The sequence below is a fragment of the Macrotis lagotis genome, chromosome 2 (genome assembly GCF_037893015.1).
Source record: "Macrotis lagotis isolate mMagLag1 chromosome 2, bilby.v1.9.chrom.fasta, whole genome shotgun sequence".
In the NCBI taxonomy this organism is placed as follows: domain Eukaryota; kingdom Metazoa; phylum Chordata; class Mammalia; order Peramelemorphia; family Peramelidae; genus Macrotis; species Macrotis lagotis.
The window spans coordinates 239,294,847-239,313,682 of record NC_133659.1 but is presented as its reverse complement, the minus strand read 5'-3'; the positions used below and the strand labels follow the sequence as shown (position 1 = coordinate 239,313,682).

Below are 18,836 nucleotides of genomic sequence, written 5' to 3'. Positions count from 1 at the left end.
TCTCATATCTAGATAAAATCTTGAATATATATATAATATATATATTTATATACATATACATATACGTCTGTCTCTCAGTGTCAGCTGCAAATGTGCCGTCAGACTGGCCTGTTTGCAGTTTGTTTCAGTAGCGTTTGCATTGGTTGATGTTGGCAGGTAGCAGAGAAGGCGACTTTCCATTGGTCACCGCTGCCAGTCCCCTCCTTCTTCATTCCCTTCCCACTTCAGTGCCCACAACTCTCCAGAATCCGTTTTCTTCTACCTCCACCTTCAGAGAATCTCAGAGCTGGAAAAATATCTTCCCTTTTTTTTTTTTGCAGCTGAGGAAGCAGGACCAGAGGTGGTTGGGCCCGCCTCGTAGCTGGCAGTGAGAAGCGGCACGGCTGGCACGGGGCCCGCGTTCCCCAAGGCCGCTTAGGCAGCGCCGCGTTCTGCACCCCGCTCCCTGGCCCCGTCTCTCGTTTTCCGTCCGGCTCCCTCCGTCCTCGGGGGCTCCAGACTTGTGGCCCTCCCCCGCCCCGCGTCCGCTCGCTGCGGCTCCCGTGCCCGCCGTGTTTCACGGTCTGCCGTCTCCGAGCTGGCTCTGGACTAGTTTTCGCCCTTTGGTCTGTAGCGGGAGCGCGCCCAGCGTCCACCCCGCCCCCCCATCTCCAGTGTTGCTACACATCGGCTCTTAACAACATAGGAATGTCTTCGCAACCTCCCTTCAAGCTTGGCTCCATAGCTCAGGGGTTAGAGCACTGGTCTTGTAAACCAGGGGTCGCGAGTTCAAATCTCGCTGGGGCCTCACGTTTTATATTTCTCTCGAAAGTGGTTAAGTAACCCAAGAAAAAGTCAGCGTTGATTTTAAAAACATTTCCATGTCTCCGTTTTACATTCTTGATCGGGTTCAATAGTTTGACTGATAGTCATTCTTTTATTGCTTATCTTTCCCTTTCCCCTAGTCTTATATTTTTTTCAAAAGTCTTCTTTTCCCTAGATAGCAAAGGCAAGTAGGTAAATTGGAAACATTTATTAAGTGCTTACCATGTGCAAAATACTGTGATAAAAAAGGAGGGAATGAAGAAAAGACAAGGCAGTTAAGGTAACAACCATTTTATTAAACATTATGTTCCACAGGCACTGTGCTAAAGAAGGAAACAAATATTTATTGTTTTACTATGTTAGTCCCGGTGCTAAGAAAGGAAGGTGGATAGAAGGCTTGATGGAAGGAAGATAGAAGGATGAGAGGAGAGAAGACAGAGAAAGTGAAAGTGCGAGGAAGGAAGGTGAGAGGGAAGGCAGGAAGCAAGGAAGCAAGGAAGGAAAAGAATTTTAAGAAGCAAATTAAAAGAACTCTATGGTTTTACCTGGTACCCAGCAAATCAACAAAGATCAATAAAATGAAGGAAACAGTCAGTGTTGAAGAACCTGTGAAAATACAGGCACACTAATATTGGTGGAGCTATGAATTCATTCAACGTTGTAGAAAATTATTTGGAACGTTAGAAAAGTGGTGCTGGCCAAAGAAATACAATAATTATGTGAAACAAATCTGGGTTTTTTCTTGACTGAGATTATTCAGAGGGGGAGTGTAAAAGATTGTTGTTTTGTAAAGATTAGGGTACAGTTGGCTTGCTGGGCCTTAGCTCTGTAAAATAGCATCTTGATAGAGGTCATTTAGTCCAACATCATCATTTTTCAGATGAGGAAAACGAGAGTGTGATCACGCCTGGGGATAGAGGTGGAGGAAGAATAGAGGGAGAAGAATACTTGATTGTTAATATAAAAGGTGGGACATATTCACTTCCTTTAATGGAGTATCCAGAGTGATTTTTTTTTTGAAGATACTCACATATAGGATAGAAGAAGAAATGCTCATATTAGAATGAATTAAAAAAGATAAATGTGATTCTCAGTTATTAAAGATATATCTAATAAGAAAGGAATCTGAAGAGAACTAAATAACCCAATTCCTGTTAGATATCTGAAATGAGGTAATAATATAAGGTAAGGGACAAAATTTTGTCACTGAGACTGTAGAGCTGCAATTTGGACAATAGATCGGATTTGCCCAGTCCTATTAACCTGAGTTTTAAACTCATTTACAGTCCAGTCCCCTCTCATAGCTCTGCTCCTCAAGAAAGTTATCCCAGTTTGGGGTCAGCATACACACAAAGTCCTAGTTCATAAGCTCTTATTTTCCTTTTACTAATAACCTTAAGTCATTATTAAATAACATTGTGAAATAAATAGCAGATGTAAACCCTTCATACATACAGGTCAACAGATATGCCAAGAACAGGAGCTTGGCAAGGAAAGCATGGAAAAAACTTGAGAGGCCATATGTATTGGGAAAAATATGCATGAAAGAGAGAGAGAGCATGTATGTATGACTAAAGAACACACAGAGAGACTTCTGGGGCAGACCAAGATGGCTAAAGGCCCTGGGGGCTTTTCCCTACCAAAGATCCAGGAAGCCTCTGCACTGACATTAAAGGTACAGATCCTACCAAGAAAAAGAGGAGATCCAAAGAAGTTTTCAACAGTAGACATCATGGAGGATCTTTAGTGATGGTCTGTCTCTCTGGGGTGAAAAGGGGAAATAAAGCCCAGTGAGTCTGGAGAGGGGAAAAGTCAGCCCAAGGCTTTAAGCCACAGTCCGGTCCAGGTCCCAACAGCTTGACAACAGCATAGGTCTCAGCAGTTAGATAGCAAGGCAGCAAGGAGGGTCCCAACTGCTGAACCCTGGGAAAACGGGCAAAAGACAGGACTGGGTTGGGAACAAAGCACTGTGTATATAAAGGAAGAAATAAACGTCTGCAAGCACTCAGGGAGCTGCTGCTGGGTGGCTCTGGGCCACGTTCTCCTGGGCTTCATGCTTGCCTGGTCTCCCTGCTGATCTTCCAAGTTGTGGTGCTCCCTGGGGTGGCAGGTCAGGAAACTGCTTCTGCTGCCAGGGGCCAGGGCTCCCAGGGACCCAGGCACCCTGGGGCTATTCCTGGAAGGGTGAAGCTCCTGTGCTCTGGCATGCTGCCGCCCCACCAAGGCCATGGAACAGAGCCTTCCCATTATTTTCCAGGTTACCTTGGGCTGGAGAATTGCCTCACTAGATCTTTCTGTGGGTTCTGTCTCTTGAAAATTTAGTTAGAGTAATAATTTTAAGGTTTTTGAAACATTTTCAAGTGAGCTCCTAAGAAAGGCTATTTATTCTCCTGCTGCCATCTTGGCTCTGCCCTCATTATTGTCCTTCGTTTTCGAAGAAGACCAGGACAGGAAGTGATGTTATGACAAAGCACATGATTTGGATTTGAGTGAGAGGGTACTGTGCTAGGTCACTATTCTCACTTTCTTCTTCAGAGTCATCTGGGTACAGTGGCCAGATATGAATCAGGACGATTGGAGATAGTCCTGGATGCAAGACAATCAGGGTTAAGTGACTTGCCAAAGGTCACACAGCTAGTAAGTGACAAGTGTCTGAAGCTAGATTTGAACTCCATCCTCTTGACTCCAAGGTCAGTGTTCTATCCACTGTACCACCTTACTGCCCTGGTCACTCTATTCCAAAATAAGGTCAAAATGGATGCAGAATTTAACCATAAAGGGTGACACAATAAATAAATAGACCAAGAAATACTCTATCAGATCTATGGAAAGGGGATAAATTTATGACCAAGCAAGAAATAGAGTACATTATGAATTGCAAAATGGATGATTTTGACAATATTAAATTTAAAAAGTTTTACACTAATAAAATCAATGCTGCCTAAATTAGAAGGAAAACAGAAAGCTAGGAAACAATCTTCACAACTAGGAGTTCTGATAAGGATCACTTTTCTAAAATATATAGAGAACTGCATCAAATGTATAAGGTTACAAATCATTTCCAATTGATAAATGGTCAAAGGATATGAATAGGTAGTTTTCAAATGAAGAAATTAAAACTATAATCATATAAAAATGCTCCAACCATTATTGATTAGAGAAATTCAAATTAAAACAACTATGAGGTATCACCTCACACCAGCAGATTGGCTAAGATGACAAAAAGGGAAAATTATCTATATTGGAGAGGTTGTGGGAAGATTGTGGGTAGAGTTGTGAACTGATCCAACTAATCCAACTGATCCAACCATTCTGGAAAGCAATATGGAACTATGCCCAAAGAACAATTAAGCTAATCATATCCTTTGACCCAGCAATTCCAATTCTAGGTCTAGATACAGAAGAAATCATAAAAAAATGGGAAAGATTCCGCATGTTCCAAAATTCATAGCATCTCTTTTTGTAGTGGCAAAGAATTGGAAATTGAGAGTTATACCCATCGTTGGGGGAATGGTGGAACAAGCTATGGGATATGAACATTATGGAATACTATTGTTCTTTAAGAAACCATAAATGGTTTCTCTAGAAGCATGGAATGAATTACAGGATCTGATGCTGAGTGAAAGAAGCAGAACAAAGAGAATATTCTACACATTAACAACAACAACATGATGATCAACTGTGATGGATAGAGCTGCTCTCAGCAGTTCAGAGAGCAAGGAGAACATTGTTAGACCAGCTACAGACAATGTTATCTCCATCTAGAGGAAGAAAAACAAAACAAAACAAAATATCTCTTATATGCTTCTTTCCTTCATCCTAATTCCTCATATCAAAAATGACTAATCTGTGAACATGTTTAACACAAACGTATTTATACAATTTTAACCTGACTGTTCACTGCTGAGGGGAGGGAAGTGGAAAGGGAGGGCGGAAGGAAATTTTGTAAATTAAAAGTTTGCATATTCATATGGATGAATGTTGAAAAACTTTCATAACATATATTTGGAAAAATAAATATCAATTTAAAAAAGAACACAGACATAGTACCTAGTCTCATGGCAAGCATATAAGAGTAGCTTAACAAACTTCATACCAACCTCAACTCCTTTGAACACACTCCACATATACAGTTTATTGTCAAGTCTTTACAATATCTCTTCAAAACTTGCAATTCTCTCCATAAAGCTGCTCTTCAGGTGCACATGCCATATCACTGTATGTTTATACTATTTCAGTAAACCTCAAGTTGGTTTCTCTGCTTCGTGCTTTAAAGCTACAACCCCAATCCCCTTTGTACTATATGATCTTGTAACACTGTCCTTTTCATTTCTCCCATGTGACATTCCATCTCTTTACTATGTATACCTTTTCCTTGACTGTCCCTCATTCCTAGCATACTCTCTTTCCTTGCTTCTGTCTCTTAACCTTCCTTCAAATCAGCTCAAATATCACTTTTTTTCAGAAGGCCTTTCCTAGTCTGTTCCTTTTTGCCCTCTTGCTACACTGATGGGGTTCCTACCCACCCACCCACCTGGGCCTTCCACTTTGAGACATTTTTTTGTATAGTATTTTATATTTTGAATTCCCGTTTCTGACTTTTGAGTCCCAGCAGTTCATCTATGTGTGACCACAGAGATTGTTATATGACCAGTCAGAGGAATCTATGATCCTACTTCCCTTGGTCTGCCTCCTGTTTTACAGGTCTGGTATACTTAAGGTTTAAAATGCATCAAATTCTCGTTATAATTCTATACTGAACAATCTTATTGATGTAACACAACTATATCTTCCATACTTAACAGGCCTTGATTAATTTTTAGAAATTCCTCTTTTGCTTCTGATCCATCTTGCCAGTTGCCAAAGCTGGACCTTGGACTGGAGGACATATCCTGTTCCTTGTCTGGGCCTCTGCCCAGTATGCTGCCCCATGCTATGAGTGATATAGTGGGGTCAAGGGAGGTTAGCTTGTGGCTATCACTGACTAAATTGCTATTTCTCTGTCCTTATCATCCTATGATGTGATGACTAATAAATTATTCTAGTCCAGCTGCCTGCCATTCACTCCAACTCTACTTGAAATTTGTATGACTTTAGAGTTTTAAAATATGAAACATGCTATTCTTTAGAGAAAAACTTTTTCAAGTATTCTTGATATATAAAGAAAATTATCGTTGTTTCATGACAGACAAAAAAGATTTTACATATATGCAAGGAAGTCTAATATACATCCATTAGTATATGAGCTTCTCTAGGGTGAGGACCATGTGTCAGCTTTATAGTACATGGAAAGCTAGTAATAAATGTTTCTCAGCAGACAAATAAATCTTGGTTATGGAATAATTGATTCTTTAATAACCAGGGTAGCTCCAGTTTCCTAGCACAGCATTTCTTAATGAAACTTTCCTTTATTGACACTACACTTGGCTAGTTTCCTTTAACTCCCTAGTGTTCCAATGTCACTGAGCCTAGAACTACAGTCTTGGGACTCTGGGTTGCTGCTGAAGTGGAGACTCCCTTCTGCTATCTGTTTGAAGACTCTCTCTGGGACTCTACTCTCTGCTTCCACCTTCTGGTTTTCTGCTGACTTGCTATTGCTTGTGTGACTTCTATTTCTTAAATCATTCATTCATTCATTTATTTATCTTTTCATTATATCAATATTTATATTCATTTGTTCATTTATTCATTCATCTATTTATCTGTTCATTTATTCATATTAACTCTTTTAGAGTGGATTCTCAGTGCAAATGTCCTTTTGTGATTCTGTGATGAGAAGCCCTTAGGTTTAAGTTGAATCCTCTCTTTATAACTCCTTTGACAAACTTTAATTTTAAAACCTCTTAACACTCTTAAATATTATTGGTGATCCTCTCCAAAAGTTTTTTAAAATGGGTTATATCTCTTTTTGCTTACTGTAATAGAAATTAAAATGAGTTTGTATTATTATAAAAATAGCTTTGATCTCACAGACCTCTTCAGTTCTCAGGTACCTACAGAGGTTCCTGGACCAAACATTGAGAACCTCCTGATTTAAGGTAAGACATTTCCTTTCAGTTATTCTAAGATTCTTGTGTGATTTATTCAATTCACCATACCTCTTCTTTTGAGTTTAAATCTGCAAGACAGAAGAATAAGGGCAACTTTTTATATTGCATTTCTGCCTGCAAAAACCCTTTCTTTTCCTAATAATAAAGTAGTTTTACATGAAAAATATTAAAATATTGATCCCAGTTAGTAAACTTAAGACATAATACATTCATAGGATTTTATACAAACACAGTGAATTCGTTCTGACAGCATAGTAACTATTTAATCTAGTATGCAAAATTAGGTCAAATTTTAGGCCTTCTGTTGTCCCCAGGGATGAACAGAATAATAGGTGGCAACAGTGATAGGGATAATGGAGGGATAGTGGCCCTCAGGGCTGAAGGAACAACTTCTCTTTTCTTGTGGGGAATGGGGTATAGATCAGCTGCAACCCTTGGACTCCAGTTGTAGATGGATTGGTTTCCGTGCATGTAAGGCCTTCTTATTCTCTCACTTTTAGGACATGTCTTCTCTCTTTCCTTTCAGGTTTCATTCATTCTGTGCAGGCCCTTATCATCTCTCCCTCTTTAGTAATTTAAAATATAATGTGGTTTTTCTTCTTGTTTCTCTCTCTCTCTCTCTCTCTCTCTCTCTCATTTTCACATTTTTATGATATTGAATCTGCCTCTTGTGCTTTTTTTTTTTTTTTTGGATTCACCCAAGTCATGACAAATTCTAATCCAAGACCTCATTTAAGTGTCTGTGAATTCTTGCGTTCAGTAATTATTCTGCTTTGTAATCTATTCTGTTTTCTGGTCAAGTTTATTATATTCAAACTCACAGTTTCAATTACAAAGTTTAACTTATTCTTCCTCTGTTAAAATGTTTCTTCTTGGAGAGGAAAAAAAGAGATAAGAATCAATATTAGGTACCTACAATTTTTAGTGCTTGTGACAATATAATATGTCTCTTTTTCTTCTCCATTCTCAGTCCAATCCCAAATCATTGAATCTTTCCTTTTTCTTCCTATTTTCCAGAGCTGGAATTTTTCACTTGTCACAGTCCTTTCCCTGCTTCCAATTGGATTCCCAATCACATAAGGATCTGTAAATTTTCTCTTTTCTCCTTTTCTGGGCATTTTTGCTTTTTTTCTGAATATGCAGGCCCAGAAGTTGTCCCTTTTGATTACTTGACTGATCCCTGGAGAGGAAGGCAGAAACTAAGTGAGCCAGTCTTTACTTTTTTCAAAATGTAAGCCCTGGCTCCTCATCTAAGTTTGCTTTTTTCTTCTGTGTTTTGATTTTGAAGAAATCTAAATTTTTTTTCCAATAAGAATTCTTGGAAGCTTTGAATTCTGTTAAAAGAACCCTACCCCTCCACCTTTGTTCATCCTGAAGGATTGTGAATGGTTTTTCAGGACAGGATATTTTTGGGGAATGAGTCACCAGCAGAGACAATATGGAGACAATGGAGAGAAGTCTGCCTTTTGGGATTTATAAATTGTGTGACAATAGGCTCTGAGTTTTACTATCATTTCCTCATCGTAAAATGAGGGCATCGAGCTAGTTACTTTTAGCCGTTTTGCTTTTCAGTGTCGTTGTTGATGTGTAGTTCTGAACAATTCTTCAAGTTAATTTGGGATTTCCAAAGTAATTGCAGGGTTGTTCAAATATATTTCTTCAAATAAATTAAATATTACTTCGTAAAGCAGAGTAGCATACCGACTACTTAAATTTGGGAGCGGGAAGAGGAAATGAAGAAAAGCAATGAAGCTTGTTTGCTTTTTTAAAAATTGTATCACAGAAGCTTAGCACAGTGCCTGGTGCACAAGAAAGCTTGTGATTTGATTGCTGGTTAGAAGGAAATTAGAAGAAATCAGAACAACTGAGAGTTGATTTCAGGCGATTTATATTGAGGTTACCACCGTTGGGCCAATACAGAATTATTAATCCTAGAATGAGAGATTTTCTAACTGAACTCTAATTACTTCTGCTTAGATACTGGTTAATTTAAAAGAATACGAATAGAACTAATGGAAGAGGCGAACGACGTAAGGTAGCCTCATAGGTACTGTGAGAGCGAGAATCGCCAAGCGGCTCGTTGGTCTAGGGGTATGATTCTCGCTTTGGGTGCGAGAGGTCCCGGGTTCAAATCCCGGACGAGCCCAGTTTTTTTCCACGTATTTTTCCCTTTTAAATTAAATAGAAACACAAATGTAGAATTTAATGAGTCCTACTTTGGATTTAGAACAAAGAAAAGGGGAAAAAACTTCAGTAGAATAGTTAATGACTCTGTTGCTATGTTACTTGAAACCTTGCCATAATAACTGTCAATGTCTCCAATTAAAGGATACTGGAGCTGTTATGCAGGTGTGTTTGTTTATATGTTGTAATCCGGTTAGGACTGATTTGTCGGGGTTTGGTGAATTCATTGTTTAATCTCTGTGTTGGCACTGTTTCAGAGAGAATAATATCAGATAATCATCAAAACGGCAACTTAGTTCATGAATGTTGTCTTGATTACTATTGTGAATTGACCTTTGTGCTATTAGGCTAGTTTGTGAAGCGGGCGCTGTGTAAACCGGACAGTCTCGGTGAGTGGACGATGCATGTCCTGAAGGCCGATTGGCGGAGCGCCAAGTTCAACCAGCAGTTTTCCCGGACAAGGGGCGGTTTATTTCCTTACTCTTGGCAAGGCGTTACTAAGCACTGGAAGACACCTACTGGTGACTTTTATGTGGAAGAGAAGATTTGAAATATTTTACTTATTAAAACGAACTATTAAAAGAGAAATTTGTGATAGAAAAGAAAACATTAGTATCAACTGGCAGCGGTGGGATTCGAACCCACGCCCCCGAAGAGACTGGAGCCTTAATCCAGCGCCTTAGACCGCTCGGCCACGCTACCAACTGGATACACCAGCCTCAAAACGTCCTCTTCAAGGCAATATTGCATCCTAGTGGCAGAGCCTATTTATTATAAAGTAAGGGAAATAAACTATGAGAAAGGCAGACTGGCGGGTCGAACGCGGCTTATTTGTCGATCCAAAGGCTTAGGCCATTTTTATAAGGTGGAGGCATGTGTTTACATGCATGAACTCAAGCCAAAGAATTGGATTCTTCTTACTCTTCATTCAGACCAGATCCTTTATCAAAAAAAAATTTTTTTTAAACCACTGTCTTGATGTTTTACAATCTGAAATCTCTTTCCCCCCCATTTCCCTTTTAAAGTTAGTCCTTTGAGATAAAATTCTTTTTCCGTACATTTTTTTTAACTGATTCTTTTCTTTTTGTTTTCCTTTTCCCCCGTTACTTCCTTGTTTCCTTCTCTCTTTTTTCCCCCTTCTTTGTTTCTTCATTCCTTCCTTTCTTTCTTCTCACTGTCACTTCCCACTAATTCTCCAGGTTCTCATGTAAGTTTCCTCCAATCAAACAAATTAATCTGCACATTGTGTTAAATCTAAAAATGTCTGCCTCTTTCTGCCCCCCACCTCTTCTACCTGCACTCTTGGGGCAAGATGGGTGCAATGACAATTGGTCACTGCCTTAATCTGAGAACTGGGGCCAGTCAGTGTTGCTTTATTTTACATTGTTGTGCTTATAAAATTTTTTTCTGATTCTGTCTACTTTCTTTTGCATCAATTCAATAAAAAAAAAATATTCCCAGGTTAAACATGCTGTTTTTTTTTTTACTTTTCTATGCCCCCTCCTTAAAGGAAAAGTCATTGAGTTTTAGCTGGTGGACAAGCAAATGAGTTATTGTTTTCTTTTTCTAACTCTACCAATTCTTCATTAGTTTTGTAGCTGCTAGTTACTTGGGTTCGATTAATGTCTGTGAGAAATCACTTTCAGACAGGGAAAAGAAAGTGGAAAGAAAATAAAAATTATTAAAAGAAGTTACAACACATAAGAAAATGGTGGGTAAGGAGAAACAGAGACAAAAGAGCAGTAAAGCAGAGCTGACTGGACCAGAAAGTCAGAAGTGACTCAGGCAGGGTTCCACCCAGATTTTTATAGTCTTGTCCTTAGGGCAAAAGATGGATTCCCTTCCCCCTTACTGGACCCAGAATTAGGTAGAAGGTTGAAGCCTAAAGAGGTCAGGATACAAATTTTACATTAAACAATGAAACAATGGTAATCAATTTACATCTCAAGAGCAGAGAACCTCCACCCAATTTAACAAGATTTAGCAGCCTTTAAGATTACAAATTTTTGTTTCTGCTAATTCACAGTTCTCTACTTCTAGTCAAGGGTAGGAAACCTCCACCCAGTTTAACAAGATTCAGTAGTCTTTAATATTACAAATTTTCATGCTGCTAGCTCACAATTCTCTTCATCTTTCCCTACATCAGTTTGATTGTGTATAAAATATTCTTTTTTGTTTGAAATTAATTTTAATTTTTTTGTATGTATTTTTCTTTGGTTTATTTATTTTATATTACAATAATCTTGTTTTGAGAGTACATATAAACTCCCCCTCCCCCCCAAAAAAGATGAGAAAGCTCTAGAATAGTGAGATAGAAAAAAATGTATTTTAATCTGTGGTCAGATTCCAATGGTTCTGTCTCTAGGATGAGCTGCCTTTTTTTTTTTTATCATAAGTCCACCAAAGAAGTTGTATCAATATTTTTCCCACAATTGCTATCACCCTCCACTCTATTCCTTCCCACTCTCTATTCTATTCTCCCTCTCCTTTTACCCTGTCCCTGTTCAAAAGTGTGTTGCATATGAGTAACTTTTCGCATGATCTTCCCTCTCTTCTAATCACCTATTCCCCACTTCCTTCCCCCCATTCCCCCTTATCCTATCCCTTTCTTCTCATTTTTCTCTAGGGTAAGATATATTTCTATACTCTATTAAATGTGCATGTTATTTCCCCTCTGAGCAATTTCTGATGAGAATGAAGGCTCATTCCCCCCTCACCTTTCCCCATTCCACTCCATTGAAAAAGTTTTATCTTGACTTATGTGAAATATCTTAGCCCCTTCTTCCTCTCCTTTCTCTTCCTCCCAGTACTTTCCTTTAGCACCCATTGACTCCATCTTTTTTACTATATTATACCATTATATTCAGCTCTTTCCTGTGCCTTGTCTATAAATGCTCCTTCTAACTGCTCTTATGAATGAGAAAGTTCATATGTGCTATCAGTATCTTCTTCCCATGCAGGAATGCAAACAGTTCAAAATCATTAAATTCCTCAGAATTAGTCCTTCTCATTCACCCTCTCTATGGTTCACCTGAGTTTTGTACTAGGAGATCAAACTTTCTGTTCAGCTCTGGTGGAAAATGTTAAATTCCACTGTTTCATTGAAGTCCATCTTTTCCTCTGAAAGAGTATTTTCAGTTTTGCTGGGTAGTTGATTCTCAGTTGTAAACCAAGATTTTTTTGTGTTCTGAAATATCATATTCCAAGTCCTATAGGCCCTTAATGTACATGCTGCCAGATCCTGTGTAATCCTGACTATAGAGCCATGGTAGTTGAATTGTTTGTTTCTGGAAGCTTGGAATATTTTCTCTTTGATTTGGGAGTTTTGGATATAATAATCCTGGAAGTTTTTCTTTTGTGATCTCTTTCAGGAGGTGATCAGTGAATTCTTTCAATTTCTATTTTATCCTTTGCTTCTAGGATCTAGGGAAATTTTTCTGTATTATTCTTGAAAAATGAAGTCTAGGTTTTTTTCCTGGTTGTGACTTTCAGGTAGCCCAATAATGTTTAAATTATATCTTCTTGATCTGTTTTTGAGGCCAGTTGTTTCTCCAATGAGATATTTCACATTTTCTTCTAATTTTTGTTTCTTTTGAAATAGTTTTATTTCTTCCTGATTTCTCACAAAGTCATCAGCTTTCTTTAGTTCCATTCTACATTCGAAGGAGTTATGTTCTTCAGAGTGCTTTTTTATCTCCATTTCCAGCTGACCAGTTCTGTTTTTTTAAGGGAATCTCATTTGCATCTTGTGTTTCTTTTTCCATTTGGCCTAAATTAGTTTCTGACATACTATTTTTCTTCAGTATTTTTTTTTGTATTTCTTTCACCAAACTGTTGATTTGATTTTCATGATTTATCTGCATTGCTCTCATTTCTCCACCCAATTTTTCTTCTATTTCCCTTAATTGCTTTTCAAAATCTTTTTTGAGCTCATCCTGTTACAGATTCTCACCACAGGTCTGCTCTGAGGCCGGTACTTGAGGCACTCACTCTGGAGAGGCAGAGTTCTCTCACCACCACTTCAAGCCGTTACTCGTGATCCTGGGGCCAGGAGGTCTGGAAATCACCCCCTCTGCCATGGACCCAGGCCCCTCTAATGATCTAAGGCACCTGGTTGGTTGCACTGTGTTTGCAGTGGTTTTTTCCAACCCCCAGTCCTGGTGAAACAGACCTTTCCCATGAACTTCTATGTCTTGGACTGGGTAATTGCATCACTCAGTCTTTTTGTGGGTTCTGTCCCTATGAATTTTGACTAGAGTCATAATTTGACTGCTTTTGAAGATTTGGGGGAAATGAGTTTCTGAGAATTCCTTAACACCTCCATCTTGGTTCTGTCCTTGTATAATATGATATTCTTTAAGTTGAAATTAATATTTCTTGATCTATATATTACTGATCAGAAGTTTGTCTCTTAACCATTAACTAAGGGTTATAAAATGTTAGTTTGCTATGTAAGACCTGTCTTCCTACAATGTTGAATACACCTTGTCAGTACTATCTGGTGATCTCAATGTTAATACCTAAACAACAACTTTAAGATAAGAGACACCCTAAATGAACAGAGAGAAAATCCTATTCTTGTTTGTAAATGTTTACTCATTAGCTTAAGTGGAATTCTTGTCAATAGGAATTTTCAGTAAATTTTTTAAGATTTGAGAGAATTGTATTTATAAAACCATGTCATCTATGTGAAATCTCATTGGTTGGTTGCCTGAAGTTTTATTATTCTTTGTTCAAACTGTATAAGAATTCCCCAAAATGTCTAGTCAATATTAGCATTTGTGAGGTTGCTGTCCACCCATGAGTTTTGGGAAGATCCTAGAGAACTAAACTTCATTTATAAAACTAACTTTTAGTTTCATTTTAGCCAAAGGAAAATTTTGGTTAGCAATTGATATGGCCCTGAATAAGTATATTAAATAATATTTTGTTATATTGACATGACATACTCATGACTATGTGTTTTGCTTTCACAAGGATGAGAAAGGGTATTGCTAGAATCTCACAGATGTCTCTGAGGTTAATACATTAGAAAAGCCAGGATGTCTGGTCTTTGTAGAAACTCAAGAGAAGTCAACATGTTTACAAGAATGAGAGAGTTAAGACAAAAGGAAAAGGTTAAATAACTTTGCATAGGTTGAATGGGAGTCTGTGCTATTGTCTTTTACACCTGGAGAAGGAAGGAGCTATTCTTGCTCACTAATATAATGAGCAAGGTGAGGAAAATGTATGGGGGGATGAATGTATCAATTAGATTTGTGACCCCAGCCAATGATTGGTATGAAGGGGCAGGAACAAAACCTTTGAAAGTGTTTATAACATCTAGCATTTGGGGTTTTGGGGGAACCTTTTCCCCTTGAGAGAGGTGTGCCTTTTTATTAAGATATCTTAATTTAAAAAAAACATGTTAATCACTCTGGAATAAATAAAGAGCCATTTATAAGACTTTTTATTGAATCTTTTTTGAGTAAAGAGTCTTTTATAGTTCTATTCATGTAGTTCCTTTGTGTTTCTTGGCAGGTAGACTTTTAAGTATTCAATATTTTATTCAATTATTTTAATTTAAATTATTTTTTCCAAATCTTTCTCTTGAATTTTTTTGCCATTATATCAGAAACACTGGTGATTTCATATATATGTATATATATAAAATATATATTATATATAATTTGTCTTGTGTTCTGCAACTTTCTGAAGTTATTCTTAGTTACCATTAATAATTAGTTGACTAAGTTTATCTAACTTTAAAAAGTGATAATTTGGTTTCCTCTTTGTCTATGCTTTTCCCTTCAATTTCTTTTTTTTCCTTTAAGCATAATTGTCATAGTAGACATCTTTACCCTAGTCTTATTGGAAAGGCCTCTGGTTTTTCAACCTTAAAATTTATCAATATTACAGATAATGTTGTTTCTTGGTTTTTAGAAAGATCCTACTTATATTGTTTCCCAATATATCCATTTATCTTTATGCTTTCTTGAGTTTAAAAAATAGGGAGTAGCTAGGTGGCTTAGTGGATAAAGCACCAGCCCTGGAGTCTGGAATATTTGGGTTCAAATCCAGTCTTAGACACTTAATAATTACCTAGATATTTGGCTTGGGCAAGCCACATAACCCCGTTTGCCTTGCAAAAAGCTAAAAAAATAGAAGTTTGTTGAATCTTATCCAAAACTTTTTCTTAGTGTAGTGATTCAATTCTGTGATTTTTATTTTTCTCATTATTCATATTAATATGGTCATTTATATTTGTGGTTTTCCTAATATGTCCTTTCTACTTTCTGTAAGTGCTCTGCTAGATTTTCTAACTGAAATCTCATCATGCTTTTTGACTCATATCTGGATGCTTGTGGAAAACCATCCTGGAAAAAAGCCTGAGAACTTGACCTTTTAAAACAACATATACCTGGAAGAAGTGCTGGAACATTTTGCGGTTTTTCTTGTAACTGACAGACATTCTGCGTACCTCCCCTACCCTTGCTTGCCATGTAACCTAAGATACTTTCCCTTTCGCGAGAGTATAATTGGCACCTGCTTGTTGCAATAAAGGAGACTTGATCAGATAGCCTGCCTTGTCTCCGTTCTTTGTGTCCCCTGCTCCCCTTCTTCTTTTACAGGGTTTCGGCCGCGTTGATCCCCGCTGGCCGGGGCAAATGGCGCCCAACGTGGGCCCGAGACCTCCGCGAAGAAGACGGCATGTGGACAACTTTTCGTGATTGCAACCGCTTAGTTATTATTGGACCTGAGGTCAGTCAAGTGATCGCCGCGGGATGACCCGACCCGAGGAATTGGATCTGAGGTAAGAAAGTCTCTCAACATAATGGGGCAGGATGTAAGCAGTCATGAGAGGTTCGTTTCAGGTTTGAAGACCTCTCTAAAGACACGAGGAATAAGGGTTAAAAAGAAAGACTTGTACCAGTTTTTTTTATTTTTATTAAAGATGTTTGTCCTTGGTTCCCCCAGGAAGGGACCATAGATGAAAAAAAGATGGAAGAGAGTAGGGGACTGTCTTAATGATTATTTTAGAACATTTGGACCTGAGAAAGTCCCTGTAACAGCCTTTAATTATTGGAACTGTATTAATGATATATTAGCAATCCGTCCCTATTGCGCAGACGTGGCGCGCATTCTAAGCCCGGATGCCTCTCTGCCTTGCTCTGATTCTGACCGGGACCGGGTCAAAAGTGAAACTAAGCCTTATCATGATTCTGTCTCTATTGATATGCCTCTGGATAATGAGGGATTACACACTCGCCCTCATACCATAAAGAATATCTATCCTGTGATTCCTAGTGACTTGGAGAGGGACCCTATTAATGGGGAGACCCTAGACCCCCAGGACGCTGCCCTCTTAGAAGAGGAGGTGGCACGATACAGTGTTGATGGTCCTCAAGTCTTCCCTGACCCTTCTGCCCCCCCCACTGTCCTTTGCCGTCCGCTGCTGCTCCCCCGCCCTATCATTGTCTTCCACCTTTTCCCTTGACCACGCCTGGCGCGCTCCCATCCTTGACTTCTGCAGAGCAGTCACTAAGGCAGGAAGTTGTTCTCAAGAAGGAGCAAGCTAATCTTTTAGAGGAACTCCGTCTCCTCGATTTGACCCTAAGCAAGTCCTCCGAACCCAGTGAACCGTATGCTGACTTTGTCAGCCGCCTTACGGAGGCCGCAGAAAGATTGTTGGGCCCCTCTGAGTGTGAGAGCGACTTTATTAAACAGCTTGCATATGAAAATGCTAACACAGCCTGCCAGGCAGCTATTCGCCCCTATAAGCGGCAAGGGACCCTTTCTGATTATATCCGCCTTTGTCAAGATGTTGGCTCCCCTCATGAAACCAGCCGCCAAATTGGCGCCGCTATAGGCACTGCCCTGCAAGATGTCTTTGCTGGAGCGGCTGCTCTTAACCCCGCTACTCCCGCTTCTAAGTGCTTTAACTGCGGCATGCCTGGCCACTTCGCTCGCAACTGTCAGCAGCCCTGACAAGGGAGAGGAGGACATCCAGGGATTTGTCCTAAATGCAGAAGAGGAAGACACTGGGCCTCTCAATGTAGATCAGGGATACAGGGAAGCTTCCCCAGGGGCCGGCCCCAGGCCCCTTTACCTCAGAGCGGTCCTGGGGCCTTGGAACCGGTCCCATTTCCCCATTTCAATCACAGAACTCTCAAGAGCCACACCAGGTAGCACCGGATTGGACCTCTGTTCCACCACCACCGCAGTATTAGTAACTCAAACTGGCCCCAAGGTCCTTGGCACGGGAGTCTTCGGGCCTTGCCCCCCCCCCCCCCCGGGTTTTTCGCCTTGCTTATAGGTAGGGCCTCCTCTTCCATCGCCAACATTTATGTTCATCCCGGGGTAATTGATAATGATTATACTGGGGAGATCCACTTGATTGTTTCAACCTCGGCCTCGGATCCCATTACGATTCCTGCTGGGACTCGTCTTGCTCAGTTACTTTTACTCCCCTTAACAAAAGATCATGGAACTGCTCAAAAAAGACTCACCTCGGGGTACAAGACAGACCCGGCTCCTCTGATGCCTTCTGGGTGCAACCCATACTCCCCCACAAACCATTGCTCAAGCTTAAGCTTGAAGGCAAGACCTTTGAGGGGTTGGTCGACACGGGTGCAGACACCACGGTTATCCGTAGAGAACTGTGGCCAGCCTCCTGGCCCCTTAGCTCTGCACTCACAAACCTAAAAGGTATAGGACAAGCTATGGACCCTGAGCAAAGCAGTAGACTATTACACTGGTCGGATGCGGAGAATAATTCCGGCCATATCAAGCCCTATGTTGTTCCCGGCCTCCCCTTTAATCTCTGGGGTCGGGACATTTTATCCCAGATGGGTATGGTCATGTGTAGTCCCAACGAACTGGTAACGGCGCAAATGCTTAAGCAAGGTTACCTCCCAGGACAGGGCCTCGGTAAGGACTCTCAGGGAATAACACGCCCTCTCACGTTGTCACCATGCACAGATAGGAAGGGCCTGGGAAATTTAATGTTATGGTCACTGACATCCCTGCACCCCATGTGGACCAGATCCTCTGGAAAACCGACATCCCCGTGTGGGTTGATCAGTGGCCCCTCTCTGCAGAGAAACTCTTAGCGGCCGAAGAGTTAGTGCAGGAGCAACTTCGCGCCAATCACATTGAACCCAGTGACTCCCCCTGGAATACCCCCATCTTTGTAACCAGAAAAAAGTCTGGAAAGTGGAGGCTCCTCCAGGACCTCAGGGAGGTCAATAAAACCATGGTAGTCAAAGGCCCGCTTCAGCCTGGAATCCCCTCTCCCGCGGCGATCCCTAGCTCCTTCCTTAAAGTAGTCATTGACCTCAAGGATGCCTTTTTCTTTATCCCTTTGCACCCCGCTGACCGCCCTCGCTTCGCTTTTAACCTCCTGGTCATTAACTTCCGGCACCCCTTGAAGCGCTTTCAGTGGAAGGTCCTGCGACAAGGCATGGCTAACAGCCCCACCCTCTGTCAGAAATTTGTCTCCCTGGCTATACAGCCTGTGCAAAGTCAGTGGCCCTCTCTGTTACATGATCCATTACATGGATGATATTCTTATAGCAGGGCTGGATATCCACGACCTTATGGCCTGCCATGCCTCTCTCAACAAACAACTTACAGACTGGGGTTTCCAGATCTCCCCTGAAAAAGTTCAGTTAAAAGACCCTTACTCATATCTTGGGTTTGAGCTCAGAGGTCCTTTAATCAGGCCCTGTAACCTGAAAATTCGCACTACGCTCAATGATTTTCAGAAACTTCTTGGAGACATTAATTGGCTGCGGCCCTATCTTAGACTTACAACTG

At 40.1% G+C, this 18,836-nt stretch overlaps 3 non-coding genes across 3 annotated transcripts; 2 read left to right on the top strand and 1 right to left on the bottom strand.

The window, feature by feature from the left end:
• The first annotated feature begins 714 nt into the window (after positions 1-714).
• On the top strand, positions 715-787 carry TRNAT-UGU (transfer RNA threonine (anticodon UGU)). The gene has a single exon. It is a non-coding gene; the product is annotated as a tRNA-Thr (tRNA).
• An 8,141-nt stretch (positions 788-8,928) lies between these two features.
• Positions 8,929-9,000, top strand: TRNAP-UGG (transfer RNA proline (anticodon UGG)). Its single transcript has one exon. It is a non-coding gene; the product is annotated as a tRNA-Pro (tRNA).
• A 658-nt stretch (positions 9,001-9,658) lies between these two features.
• Positions 9,659-9,740, bottom strand: TRNAL-AAG (transfer RNA leucine (anticodon AAG)). Its single transcript has one exon. It is a non-coding gene; the product is annotated as a tRNA-Leu (tRNA).
• Between the last annotated feature and the right edge of the window lie 9,096 nt (positions 9,741-18,836).